Source organism: Ursus arctos, unplaced genomic scaffold, assembly GCF_023065955.2.
Source record: "Ursus arctos isolate Adak ecotype North America unplaced genomic scaffold, UrsArc2.0 scaffold_3, whole genome shotgun sequence".
In the NCBI taxonomy this organism is placed as follows: Eukaryota; Metazoa; Chordata; class Mammalia; order Carnivora; family Ursidae; genus Ursus; species Ursus arctos.
Window position 1 is genome coordinate 60,490,967 of NW_026622985.1, and position 14,216 is coordinate 60,505,182.

The 14,216-nt window shown below is 42.8% G+C and overlaps 1 long non-coding RNA gene across 1 annotated transcript in view; it reads left to right on the forward strand.

The window, feature by feature from the left end:
* The window catches only part of LOC123001531 (uncharacterized), a 159,256-nt gene that overhangs the window by 93,029 nt on the left and 52,011 nt on the right, over positions 1-14,216 (forward strand). Inside the window, exon 4 of the long non-coding RNA XR_006410514.3 lies at positions 4,948-5,045. This is a non-coding gene — a long non-coding RNA (uncharacterized LOC123001531). The remainder of the gene's footprint in view (positions 1-4,947; positions 5,046-14,216) is intronic.

A 14,216-nucleotide genomic window follows, 5' to 3' on the forward strand; every position in this document is an offset into this window, starting at 1 on the left:
AAAAGCCATTTGCTTGTGGCACGCTGCCCAGGCGGATTAATCCAATCCCTCCGAGAGAGCTCTTCCTAAACAACTCGTAATTAATCCGGGGAACTCACGGCCATAGGAGGTTATGAGGCCAAATCACTCAGTAGGTTTCAAAAAAGGGCGTTGTTGTCCCTGTGTAAGAGTAGCATCTCTCCTTAGATAAGCTGGCAGGAAGTGTGCAGGGGTGTCAGTGGGTCCGCTGGCACGGGGAGGAAATGCAGTCCTGGGGGAGAATAAAGGGACTGCTCATGGTAGTCATCACAGTCGCTAACTTTTACTGAGCAGTTGTGACGGGCCTGCCTTCCTGAGCTAAGCACTCCATTTGCATCTGCTCCTGTAATTCTCACAAGCAGTGGACACTGGTGCCATTCCCATATGACAGATGAGGGAAAAGGAGCCCAGAGACGCTAAATAACTGGTCTGTGGTCACACAGCGAGGGTGTGCGGAGCTAAAATCTAAACTAAGGCACAGTGTTGTTAGATCAGCTCTCAATGCCTGGGTCTTAGTTCCGGTGCTGCCTTGGGGTGGAGTGACCTTAGCCAGGCCAGACATGTCCTCTCCCTGTGACTTAGTGCCTGGTGTTAAGAGAGAGCACTGGATTTGGAAAGTGCTGTGGTCAGCAGCAGCATGACCTTACAGTTTAATCTCATTTAATCTTTGAGTTAGTGTCCTCATCTAATAAGGTAGACATAGTAATACCTCTCCTACCTATTTTGAGTGGTTAAAAGTTATGATGCATTTGAAGGGGCGCTTGGGTGGCTCACTTGGTTAAGCATCTGCCTTCAACTCAGGTCATGATTGGTGGCGGGGGGGTGGGGGGTGATCCTGACTCCCTGCTCAAGGGGAATCTGCTTTTCCCTCTCCCTCTGCCCCTTCCCCCTCTTGCCCCCTCATGCTCACTCTCTCTCTCAGATAAATAAAAAATTTTAAAAATGTTATGATGTATCGAAATACACAATAAACACAAAAGTACTATTCAACTGTCAGGGTTTGTTATGAAATTATCTATTTATAGTCATGATAAAATGAGACCATTAGACCCAGGCTGTCCAACTGGTGTTTCTGCAGTGATGGAAATATGCTTTATCTGTGCTGTTCACTATGCAAGTCACTAGCCGGATGTGGCTATTAAAACCCTTGAAATGTGCGACTGAGAAACATTTTAAATTTCAACAGCCACGTGTGGTTAGTTGCTACTGTAGCGGGCAGCACAGGAGATGGTTTCAGTTGGGAGATCACTCAGTCCAACCCTTTTGTTTCATAGATGAGGAGACTGAGGTTCTTAGTGGGGCGGGAGCTTTCCCAAAGTCATACAGTAAGTTAGCAGACAGCAGGTCCAGAACCAGGTCTTCCAACACCCTAATATTCTTCAATTCAAAAACTCTGAATATCAATGACTTGGACCAGGAGATTAGATAAGGGGATTGGTCATTATCAATCCCCTTGTGCACATGCATAAGCAGCTGGTGAAACACCAGGAAGACTGGAGCAGTTTTGAGGGTTCCCTGAGGCTCGAGAAGGTGCCAAGACAAGGGTGCCCACACCCACTGTGTGAAACGCTGTGTGACCGTCTCCACTGGGAGCCTAACTGGGTTCGGCCTTGACCAAGTACAGTGCTTCTTCCTTAGAGTCAACAGACAAGAAACACTGTTTGCACTTGAAGCCCATCCTGACAGTGACCAAGCCGCCTCTGGCTAAGTCCATCTCGCCGAGGAATGGCCTTGCCAGTAAGAGACGGCGCGGGGCTCCTGTGGACTGTAACGGTATATCTGTGGAAAGAAAGAAAAGGCCTGTGGGGAGCCTGCAGCCCCAGTGCCAAATCACAATGCATAATTGGCGCTGATTTTTTCCATATGTATCAACAAAAACAGCGTTGCTTTCACGGGAGATGAAAGCGACCCTTTCTTTGGTCGTATTTCCTCTTTGTGTATAGTTCCCGGGTCTCCACTGGGTTCATCATTCTCTGTGTAAAGCAAACCCAAAAGAGAAAAAGTCAGAAAATAGGGATAGGGAAGGACTTAAGGAGAAACTATCTTTATGTTTTTCATGGCAAAGAGATAGGATGCTTTCCTCCTTTTCTTAGCCAAAATAAAATAAATTTGTCAGAGTTGTGTTGAACTCAAACTCTTGGAGTAGCGGAAGCACCTAAGTGCTTAATAGCAGTAAATGAATCGTAGGTGTGAACTATCTTTCTTAAAGGACACTCACTCATTCATTCAACACTCCTTTCGTATTCATCCGCTCAGGCCGCCAGAACAAAATGCCACAGACTGGGAGGCTTAAGCAACAGAAGTTTATTTTCTCACAGTTCTGGAGGCTGCACGTCCAAGATCAAGGTGCCATCAAGCGTGGGTTCTCCTGAAGTCCCTCTCCTCACTTGCAGATGACTCCTTTCTCTCTGTGTCCTCACATGGCCTTTCCTCTATTATCAGTGGTGTCCCTTCCCCTTCTTATAAGGACACTGGTCCTATTGGATTAGGGCTCACCCTATGACCTCATTTTACCTTCATTATGTCTTTAAAGGCCCCATCTCCAAATATGGTCATATTGGAGCTCAAGGGTAGAGCATATAAACTTTAGGGGGACACAGTTCAGTCCTTGACACTTTTATTGAGTACTTTTGTGCTGGGCACTAGAGATACAGAAAAAAAAAATGATATAACAACCTGGCCTCTGGGAAGCTGGGAGTCTTACAGACTTGTAAAAAAAATGGAACATGATATGCAATTTGTATACACCAAAGGCACCAAGGGAGAAAATCTGTTTTGTTTTGGAGATGGAAGAGGGGGAATTCAAAGAGGGCTTCAAAGACAAGGTGCTGAGTGAACTGAGTTTCGAAGGAGAGCCTGGCATAGGCAGGATGGCAGGGAAAAGAATAAAGAATATAGATAGATGGAATAAGCCTGGCTTCTGGAAGGTTCTAAAAATACTCTCCCCAACTTCAAAGGCCTAAACTTCTATAATTAGAGATAATTTCTTTCATTCAGACATTGCTTCCTAAGGAGGAAAAAAAAAAGAAAACAGAAAACTATATTGGTAGGAATGGTCTTGGTTACAAACATCATAAAACCATGATACAAGGTGGCTTAAGCTGTAGGGGCATGGGATATTTTGCAAGAGCAGAAGATCGGGGCAGGGTGTCTTCCAGGCATAGTTTGCTCACTAACTGAATGATGGCATGAACCACTCCTGCTTTTTCTCTCTCCATTTTGCCTTCCTTACCGCTGGCCTTAGCCCCAGGCTGGATCCTTTCCTGGATATAATGGTTGCCAGTGGAAATCGCGTCTACATGATTTCTTCGTGATTTCTTTTTTTTTTTTTTTTTTTTCCTCTTTTTTTTTTTTTCTCTTTTTTTCTTCGTGATTTCTTATTCACACCGCGCAGGAGAGAAAAGGAACACCTCGCCCCCAGTCGTTGGTGCTGGTGGTTGGTTTGTATGGGTTTGTGAGATCTGATTGCCAAATTTTCAGGAATTTTGCATACTGGTTGTTAAACATAGCCGTTAGTAAAAATTAAATTATATAAATTTAAAATGAAATGCATTACATAAAAAACAAAGATAGCAAATATTCAAAACTTGTCATTTCCTAATTATTTCACTACCTTTATGATTACCTACACCCTGGACATGATTTACACCGATCATAGCTACATGATGGTGACAGTAGGTGATGATATGTCACTGTACTCCCCTCTCCAACCCCACATCAATGGCTTGAAATTAGCCACGGCAGGCATGTTTACAGCTCAGAAATGGGCAAATGCTATAAATCAGGTCGTGATTCATTCTTTGATTGTCTCTTAGGAAAGTGATGGAGATATATAAACAATGACAATTAAACTTTAAAGAGTACTATTCTGAAACTGTTACATTGTGAATACTACAAAGACTTGACATACTTTTCCAGTATTATTTGATTCAGCAAAGAAGTCATTGGCCTTATCGACAAATGAGTGAAGTTCTGATCATATATCTTCATAGCATTGTCTTACTTGTTAACATAAACAAAAGCAGCGAACATCTGTCAGTTGAAAACCTAGGTTGGCTATAGATGCAAGAATGGCAAAGCCAATTAAACTATTCTGTAAAAATCAATGGGCTGTGTGGAATTTACAGAACAATGCATGTTTTATTTGTGTGTGTGTATACATATTGGCTTCTACACATCCATTGGATGAGTAAAAATTTATGATAGATGTATGTCTAGACATACATACATGCATACAAATAGATACCTACATATAGATACCTGTATGTATGCATGTATGTATAGATATAGATATCTTTATGTAGGTATGAATACATTTTTTCCCTGAATAGCCCATTGTTAACACTTACGAGTATCACTCTTCAATCCTTTAGTTTGATTGGGCCAACCTAGCTTACATGCCCATCCTTAAACCCATATTGCCATGTATTAACTACCCTTTGTGTCTGGGAATGGGTGGTTTCCTGAACTAAATAGAGGGTTTGTTAGAAAAAAGGAAGTGGGGGATAGATTTTGGTTAGGCCACCAAAAGTACCTACAACTATAAAGTCACCCATCCCCACCAGCAAAAATGACACATTAATACAGTATCTGTCACCATAGTTTAGTGTGAATTAATGAATGATACCTTTTCCAATAGAATAAGTGGATCAGAGCATGTTGTATAGAACTATTGATAATTTGTGCTGGATAATTCTTTGTTGTTGGTCACTGTCCAATACATTATTGGATGTTTAGCAGCATCTCTGACCTCTACCCATTAAATGCTAGTTCCCCACCTCCAGTTATGATAACCAAAAAATGTCTCCAGGCATTGCTGAAGGTCCCCTGGGGAGAAAAATAGACCCCAGATGAGAACTGTTGGTCTAAACCCAAGATTTATTGGTTCCAAACCTGAAAGTTTTTAGTTTTCTTTTCCGTCTCTCTAAGGTAAAGCTATCAGCAGTTGCATGTCAAATCGATGGTTCAAAGGCAACAGCAATGGAAGAGGCACATCCTTGAGAGCTGCAACCCTGGGCCCCATAAAGGTAAGTCTGGGGGTAAACCTTCTGGACTTAGGAGAGAGTGGTGTTCCACTTGTGGAAGCCAAAGACTCCGGATACTAACCTCTCCTCAACCTTGCAAATTTCAACATGGCTTTTCCCACCTTTGAAACACAAAGGATATGAAGCTCTTTACATGAAGATCTATATATGAAGATCTAAGAAGGCCTTGGTACCTTTTAGAAAGCTTAAGAAGATTTTTAGGTTGAGTTAGAAGGAGCATTTCATTTAGCTTGTGCTTGGGTTCCAGAAGCATCCACCTTTCAGACCATAGCAGTGATGTATGTTCCAAAGGAAGCAAATAAAGCCTTCTGAGTGATTTGTAAACTGTCCAAAGTCTGGGAAATGTCTTCATGCCAGAGTCTATTGACATTTGTGTAAAATAAGCTTACCCAAAGCTCTCCTCTTCTCAAGAAAGCCCTCCTTAAACCTGCTTTCTCTTCCAGTTTCCAGCTGGTCTTTATCTTTCTTCAATAGCTAAAGATCTCAAAGGATTAGTCTTCATTTGCTGTCACAATTTGTTCTCCTTCTGTTCATTCCTTGGACTCTGTCTGCAAATACCAACAATGCTATGTTCAGTCACCTCCTCTAAAACATCTTTGTTCTCTTTGACTCTTCGGACAGCTCTTGATTCTACTGGTCATCCTCTCTCCCATATGTTTTTTGCCTCCTGTTAGTTCCATGATGCCACGCTGTTCCTCCTACCCTTCTGTTGACTCCTTCACTGGTTCTCTTTTTTCTGTGTGCTCCTTAAGTTGACATGTCCTCCCAGGTCTCTGTCTGTTCCTGTTCTCTCTTTCCTCTCCCTTTGGCCCACCATCTTCTCATGGCCTCTCAACTCTAGGTGGATGGCTCTCAAGTCTACGTGTCTGGTTGTGGCATCTCTCCTTGGCTCCGGAGATGAGTGTATTCACCTTCACCTGTGTGCGCCACAGGTGCCTCAGAAACATGTCACTCTTTACCATTTTTTTCCTAGCTTGTCTTCTTCGCATCCCTATCTCAGCTAGTAAAACTGCTTTCCTTTATGTCTCCCTGACTAGAAACCCTAAAGACACCTTGAATTAAACTTCCCTTGTCAATGAATCCCATTGTGCCATCTGTCTCCAAATCCTGTAGATTTCACTACCATCATTTCTCTGGTATGCATTCCACCCTTTCCACTCCCACTACTCTAGTTTAGACCCCAGGTTGGCAAACTTCTTGAAAGAACTCGATAGTGAACATTTTAGGCTTTACAAGTCATACCGTTTTTGTTGCAACTACTGACCATGAAAGCAGCCATAGGCAATATGTGAATGTGTTTCAATAAAACTTTAGTTGCAAAAACAGATTTCTGGTCTGATACAGCCCATGGGCCAGTTTGCCATCTCCTGGTTTAGAGGGTTGTTATCTCTCACTTAGTTTATCTCATTACTCAAGGAGCTGATCTCCCTGCTCCAGTTTTATTTTCCTCTAATTATTTTTATCTCATTGTCCAAAGTAACTATTTGTGGGTGAATGCATCTTCCTAAAATGCAGGCCTGATTAGACACATTAGACATTAAGACACTAGATAATTTAGCTTTGTTTGAACAGGCCACACACTCAAGCTCTATAATTCTCCCTCCACTCCCTGGAGTGTTCTTCCCCATCCCCAAATGCTTATAAATGCCACTCCATAAGACCCAGCTTACAAGTTACCTCTTCTAAGAAGCCCTCAATACCTCCATTCCCAACTCCGAACTCTTTTTTCTCCAATACCCTTAATACTATGCCGCTCTCACAGCGTCATCTCCTGAAGAGTCTCATAGGGAAGTTCTTCTACCTATGTTTGTCTACCTCCCTCAATCAAAAGCTCCCTAGAGAGCAGAAAGTGTCTTCTTAAAAGATCATTTTTACTCCCCAACATATTACTCTGTTCAAGTATACTAGTTTCTCTGTGTATGTACTCTCCAATTTCAGGTACAAAATATATACATTTCCAACATATAGATGCAAGAAAGGTCCAGTCCAGAGCCAAAGCAAGTCTACTCCACCTACCACCACCAAACAGCACTTGGGATTGGTCACTTCAGTCTTAACCCTAACTGCCTGTTCACCAGTCCGCAGCTTGCATACTGAGTCTGTGATTGGTGTGCAGGTTTTTTTAATGGAAAAAAGCCATCAAATTATATTGCAAAAATGAATATGTTGAAAGGTCTAGGAAAATGAGGCTATGATGGAAATAAAAGGAAAAATTCATTTAAAAAAATGAAAATGGCAGGAAAATAGAGAGTGCTGAATGTATGGATTGAATCATTTGTCCATAAACATGATTTTAAAGGGCCACAAGTGAACAAGGTAATGTGTGAAGAGTGCAAAGTCAACGTGATGTCAGTGCAATTAACTGTAAGCAATAAGAGGGGAAGATATATACTGAAGAAATGGAAACATTTTGAGGGTTTATCTAGAGCTGGCACTATTCACTATGATAATTACTAACTACAACATGACTATTTAAGTTTCAATAATTGAAATTAAATAAAATTTAAAATGCAGTTCCTCAGTTTCATTAGCCACAGCTCAAATGTTCCTAGCCACTTGCTGCTAGTGGCCTCCATTTTGGACAGCGCAAGTCTAGAACTTTTCATCAACACAGAAAGTTCTATTGAATAGTGCTAGTCTAGGATGAGTGAAGTCAAGTGCCTCTTAGCTGAAAGTTGAGTGGATAAAGGGTGGGGCTCTGTTTGAAAAGGTAAAGGCCAAACAGGGTGAACAAGCTGGTGGTGAAAATTCTTTCAAAAGCAATGGATGGTTCCAGAGAGTTGAGGCCCACTGGAATCTGCTCAGTGTCCATGTGAAATGGGAGATAAGCAGCCCTGAATAGATAAGCTCAGAGACTCAATAGTTCCCCGTACTTGTTGAGAGCGTCAAGGCATTACCAACGTTATTTGCTTTCTTCCATGTGGATTTAAATGTGTATTTGGGGAAGGGACACTCTACAATACTATGTGTCAAACTGTAGGTCAAAATCAATTAGTGAGTCATGAGTCATTTAGATGGACACAAGCAGACCTTTCTAAATGAAACAGAACAGACTGGGAAATGTCAGGCCTGTCACACACTGTTCGGGCAAATGCTGTTTTGTGAAACTTTTGTTTCAATGATGTTTGTACGTATTTCTTAGTGTGAGTCAGGCCCCCAAAGTTTGAAAGCCAGTGCTTTTCAGAGCATAGATTAGCAAGGGAGGGAAAAGTAGATTTAGACAGACTGCCACTTCTTTGTGTGGGCCTGCAGGTGAAGAATACAGACTTGTACCCCTCCCTCCCTGTCAGTCGCCTGGGCTTAGGAGAGAGTCCAACTTAGAAAATAGCCTCATTGAATCAAACCTGTTTGTTCTTTCCTCTCACTTCTGGAAATGAGTGGATTGTTATCAATTCCTAGATGGTCTGCGTCTCAGAAGACAGTTCTCTTGTTTTTTGTTTTTTGTTTTTTTTCTGCCGGGACAAGTAGCTAGCCACTGGGGATTGCCTGAGCTGGCCTGAAGTGGACTGACCCCAGGAGTCAGGGTTAACTACTTAGAAAGCGGGTGTAACCCGGGCATGCACAGGAGAGGCAAGACCAGAAAGTCAGCTGTGCTCCCTAGCCACACAGCTCAACAGTCACCTTCCTACTTGGCAAAAACAAAAGCTCTATTAAATTTTGAAAGAAGAGAATAATGCTTGTCTTATTCACATATTAATATGATTTATTTAAAAACCCTGATCCTGTTGCCTCAGAACGACTTATAATGCTCTGTTTATCTCTTGGAACGTTGACAACGAGAGTTCAGATTTCTCCCTCTGGCCTTCTAAATCATCTCTTTTGGAGCTAGTGGGAGCCCAGTGTACTTGCTACCCTATACATTACACAGTGACATGGAAATCTTGATTGCTGACTTAGGCCAATTTAATTAAAAATTAAAAGGAAAAAAACCCCAGTCTAGTGAAAATTCCTACGGATGGCCACCCAAATTTGCAGAAACCCTGCAAACTTGATTAGTCACTTAAAAAATTGCATTGATTACTTATAATTGTCATTAAAAGTTTGGTTTCAAAATTCTTTCCTCAGGTTAAACATCAAATCAGTTCTGAGTGAAATATATACATTTCCTTGTTCTAAATTATCTACATTTTCCTAGGCAAGAACTTTTTGCTTCGATGGGGGTAGATATTAATGGAAATTTTGGAAGTAATTTTCTCAGGGCATTTGGATGGATGAGATATTCCCAAACTCTTTGCCCCGGAGCTTTGACTATACATATACATATGTTTTTAAATGTTTAACAAAACTGACTTCAGAATGTTTCCATATATTCGCACTTAACTCTTCGGTTTTCCCTGGGAGACACTGTGTCAGCAGGGCTCAGCTGCCAACTACACGCATTACTCGCAAATTGCATTGATCACAAATTCATATTTCCTAATGGATTTAGACTCCTGGGCCCTATATGCCGGTGGCCACCTCCACCTGAATCTCCACGGGCACCTCAAGTTCAACATGCTCAAATCTGAGCTCGTCATCCTCCTGCCTCTAAGCTTTTCATCTCCAGCTGTATTCCCTGTCCTGGGGAGTGGTGTAGCGTTTCCTCATTTCTTAAACCAACAGCCTTGAACTAGTCTTGAAGGTTTCCTTGTCATCAGCCCCCCATTAACTAAAAACAATGATTTTCATGAGAAAACATCAGGGTTTTATCAGTTCTTCCTCAGAAATGCCTCTTATGTCTCAGACTTTCCTGGCAGGCCAGAGGTGGGGCTCCCTGTCTCTCACCTGAATTACAGCCACAGCCCCTTAGTGCGCCTCCCTCTCCAGTCCAGTTCCTCATCCGTGCTTCCTCTGCGTTATCTCCCTAAAAAACAAACAAACATACTCCTGACACTCCACTGTATGACTCTCCCCTGTAGGAGACTCTCTGTTATCTGCTGTTGCCTGCAGGGTGAGACCAAACTCCCAAGAAAAGCAAATATCCACCACAACTGGCCTCTTGCCCTCGGCCACCTCTCCGCTTCCTCCTCCCCTCCCAGATGTGGTGCTTCAGCCGCACTGAATTTCCCTCCAGTCTTCCAGTGGAAGGTGTTTTCCTGTTCTCTGCTTTAGCAATGTCTCTTTTTCTAGAATGCTCATATCTTATCTCCCCAGAAAGACACCTTTCATCCTTCAACACAAAACTCAAATGCTACCTCCTATGGGAACTTTTTGTAATTTCTCCATGAAATTTGTGAGTTTATTGGTCCTTCTTTTTCCCATTTCTCTATTACAGCACTTTTCACGTTGTATCACAATTATCTGCTAACATGTATGTGGTATTCACTAGGACTATTCTTCAGTGTTTCTAGATCTTCCCAAATCTAGCTGTAAGGTAGAATTGCCCTTCCTGGTTTCCTTATGGTTGGGTGGGACCAATGACTAGTTGTGGACAGTGAATTGAGAGTGGAAGAGATGAGTGTCATTTCTGGAATGGAGCATATCATTGCTTGTGCAAGGCTCTTCAGACATTTTTCTTCTAGCATGTTGACTGGCAACGTTAAAGATGGGGACTGCTTCATCAACCTAGGCTCCTGCTGACCCACAATGGACATGTAACATGAACAAGAACTTTTGTTGATTTTGGCCAATGAGATATTAGGGCTGTATGTCACTGCAGTGTAACCTGGCTAATCCTTCCTGAGACAATGTGTGTCATCCCAATGGGACAGTGAACTCCTCAGTGGGCTTCAGTGTATTCTCTTGGCGTTCCCGTTGTCTTGCAAGTGAGTAGTAGGTCACTGAAATGTTGGTTGAAGGAAGGCATACATCAATAAGGTATTTAAGTCCCAGAGATAAATAGAAAGCCATTAATAAAAATGTAATATTTCCATGCCTGTTAAAAAATAATGGCCACTCGAGAAATGTACTTAAATCAATTCAAAGCTGCTCTTTTTGATAACAGTTTTCATTAAGTTTCCTGTGCAGTTTTATGTTCTGGCTCCGGACCTTGCATTGCAATGAGGGGAATGTTTGTTAAAGAAACGGCACAGGAATAACAAGGTTCATTTGTAAATCTCTGTGTGGTTGGGTGATTGGTCCTAATGGACCGTCAGTGCTTTTTTGAAAACAGCACTCAGCAATGTGCACATTGCCTTGATTAGTTGAGCTCTTAGACTGGCCTGCATGTGGAGCTCCAGTAACCGCCTTCAGATGTCTGCCTCGTTATCTCCACAGAAGTGAGGGGACTAGATGTTTTGAAGCAACTAGTTACTGGGATTTGCATTTTTTCAGTGATGGAAAATGACAAGCAACTGCCCTTGGGCCAGCTGTGTGTTTGCCTTTGTAAGTGACCAAAACTTTGTGTCAAAGCCCCACACACAAGCTAATCACTTGCATTTGGAGCCGCTTCCTCTGTCTCCTGGCAGAAGCTCAACATTAGGAAATTGTGACTAATGGCAAAGGGAAAGAACCCTGGGAGGCTTATCTAGCGGGGGAGGGCTTCAAGGAGATCTTTATAGGAGCCAAAGAAGAGTAAAATATGGCTTGATTAACCAAGATAAGATAGGAACGAGCAAAGTGGACAGTCTTTTGAAAGGGGACAAGCACAGACACAAGGGACTCCTGAAAGGAGATGTGGTTATTATTAGCGTCATATGGCTATTATTTCATTGCATTGGAGCATGCACAGTTTACGATTCTCCAAACCTGTAATTCAGGCAAGGGGTTCCAAAGCCTTTGCAAGCTATGAAGCTTCTCTCAATATGACCTCTTTCCATAGACTAAGAAGGGCAAGGGAAGCTGTGCACTTAATAGAAGAGGATTCGGTCTTGAAATCAGACCCATCTGGCTGGGGGTCCAATCCCAGAGCGACTGCCTATGAATGGTGTGAGCCTCGGCAAGGCGCTTCACCTTAGGGTACCTCCATGTCTTCATTTATAAAATGCTGTGCTCAATGACACCAGAATGTTGTGAAGATTCAATGAGATTATGCATGTAAAACTTTTACTTTTAGCCAGGACTTAATGCTCCAGTAAGCATTAGCGGTTATCCAGTTCTGAAGTATGCATTGGAAGTCCATCACTTTCAAATCATGTTCTGCTCTTTAACATGAATCAGAATGGAGAGGTTCATGGGATGGGGATGAGGGACCAAGCTGAAGCATTGGAGGAAAGACCCTTTTTGGACAACTTGTGCTTCTGGTTCCCTATGAGGAAACTGTCCCGTCGTCTCTGCAGCAGGCAGCAGCCGCGCAGAACTGCGTGCCTCCCGCTGACGGTAAGAGCCTGGTAATGGAACAAAGCCCGCAGTCTTTGCCTTCACAAAGCAGAGGCCTGGGAGTTGCTGTTTTTTCAAAGGCTGTGTTTGAGCTTTGTCAGCTGGCTGGGCTGAAGTTTATCCTGTGTCCACTTCCCTTATCAGCCGCCCATGGCAGGCACACGTTTCTTTGCTCAGTGAATGGCAGGACTTTAGGACTCCTTGTTGACAGAGGTAATCCATCTTTCTACTGCTGCCATCTTGAAATAACTTGGGAGCAGCTTGTCCAGGGAAATGGAAGCAGCCATGATGACTGGGAAGTTTTCTCAGGGATTGAGGAGCACTCACTTGTAATAGCTTTTTTCCGTGTGGAAACTCTGATGAGGATATACTAAAAAGGTGCCCAAAACATGTGGGCTCATTTATGGAGGGAAGGGGAGGCATTTTCACACACAGCCCAACATACCTGACTCAGAAACCCTCTTCACACACTGTGTTTAAAGGAGATTTAATGAATAGGAGAGCCCCTGACAAAGTCAAGACATCCTGCATTCCTCTCAGCGTCTTGGAACTACTTTTGGCCCAGGTCACACACTGTCACCAGAGCTGAGGTGGGGCTACCTGCTGTCCCTAGAAGGTGCCTGTGGCACTGCCCCCACCTCAGACCTCCCATGCCTTCAGCACCAGCTAGGTGTTTTGCAAGTGCTGTGCTGTGGGGGCCCTTCCATGTGATTGGCCCTAGGTTTTGATTACTTGTTTTCCTTTGACAACAGAAGACAAGGGGGGTGGAGACATACCCTCTCACCTTTAGTTTTTCCTCCTCTAGAGATGGGTCATACTCTGTATTAAAGATCCCAGGTTTGGAAGAAACCTGAGTAGAGTGAAAACCAGCACCCCTGTTTTTTTCTTCTTCCCCACAAAGCCAGAAGTCAGGTTAGGGGACTCACCTGTAAAAACCAGTCTGTCTAGTTTGGCCACAGGGAAGGTCGTGGGATGGAAGTTTAGTCTGGTCAAAGAGGGTATGTGAGAGGTCCCAAGCTGGTTTTAAAGTCCAGTCTGGGCAGGCTCATCTCATTACACATTCCGGGGCATTGTTCACATCTTAGGGTATGTGAATGGCATCATCTGGAGTCGTGCAACTTATAACCTGCAAGGCAAGATGCGGCAACCTGAACTTGAGCCTCAGTTCCCACATGACCAAGGATTCTCAGCCTCGTCTGATGTTCTGTGTACTGCTGTGTCCATACATTAGTTGGTGGTTGCAAGTCACTCCTATCTAATAAAGTACAAACATTTTCAAACATGTTCCTTCTTTATTATGAGTTAAAGAAAGCCAAGATTATCATTGCTAGTTCACTCTTACTGTGAATGAAATATGCTGGCTTTGCTTCCCTTATTTCCACATATATACAGAGAGAGAGAAAGAGAGAGATTGAGAGAAGGTGGTGGAGGTATAGCTCCAGAATGGGAATTATATATAACCGACACTGTGATCCATTCTCTTCGTGTTCCAGGGATATGAAAGTCATTAGTTATGTGTGTTATGATAAAAACAAAGATCTCCAGAAAAGACCAGGAGCTCCTGGGGACAAGAACTGTATCTTGGCCATCTTTTTTCTCAAAGATTTGTATACTGTCTGGCACAGATTAAAGGTCAGTTGCCACTAAATTTAAATATTTACCACCATACTTTGGGCACCACTCTGCCTTTGGGGGGCTAGTGAGACTCTAGCTGTCATACTTCAAAGAGGGGAAGAAGACAGAGATTGTGAGACACCCAACCCATTTCTTATTCTTTGCCTAAGATTGAAATCCTCTGCTTAGTACATAGTGATCAGCATTTTTAAAAGAATACTTTCAAAGAGGAGTGATAACCTTATTAGATTTGGCAAAATAGTTTGTTCTCATGACATTATAATCAATCTTCATTTTTTGTTC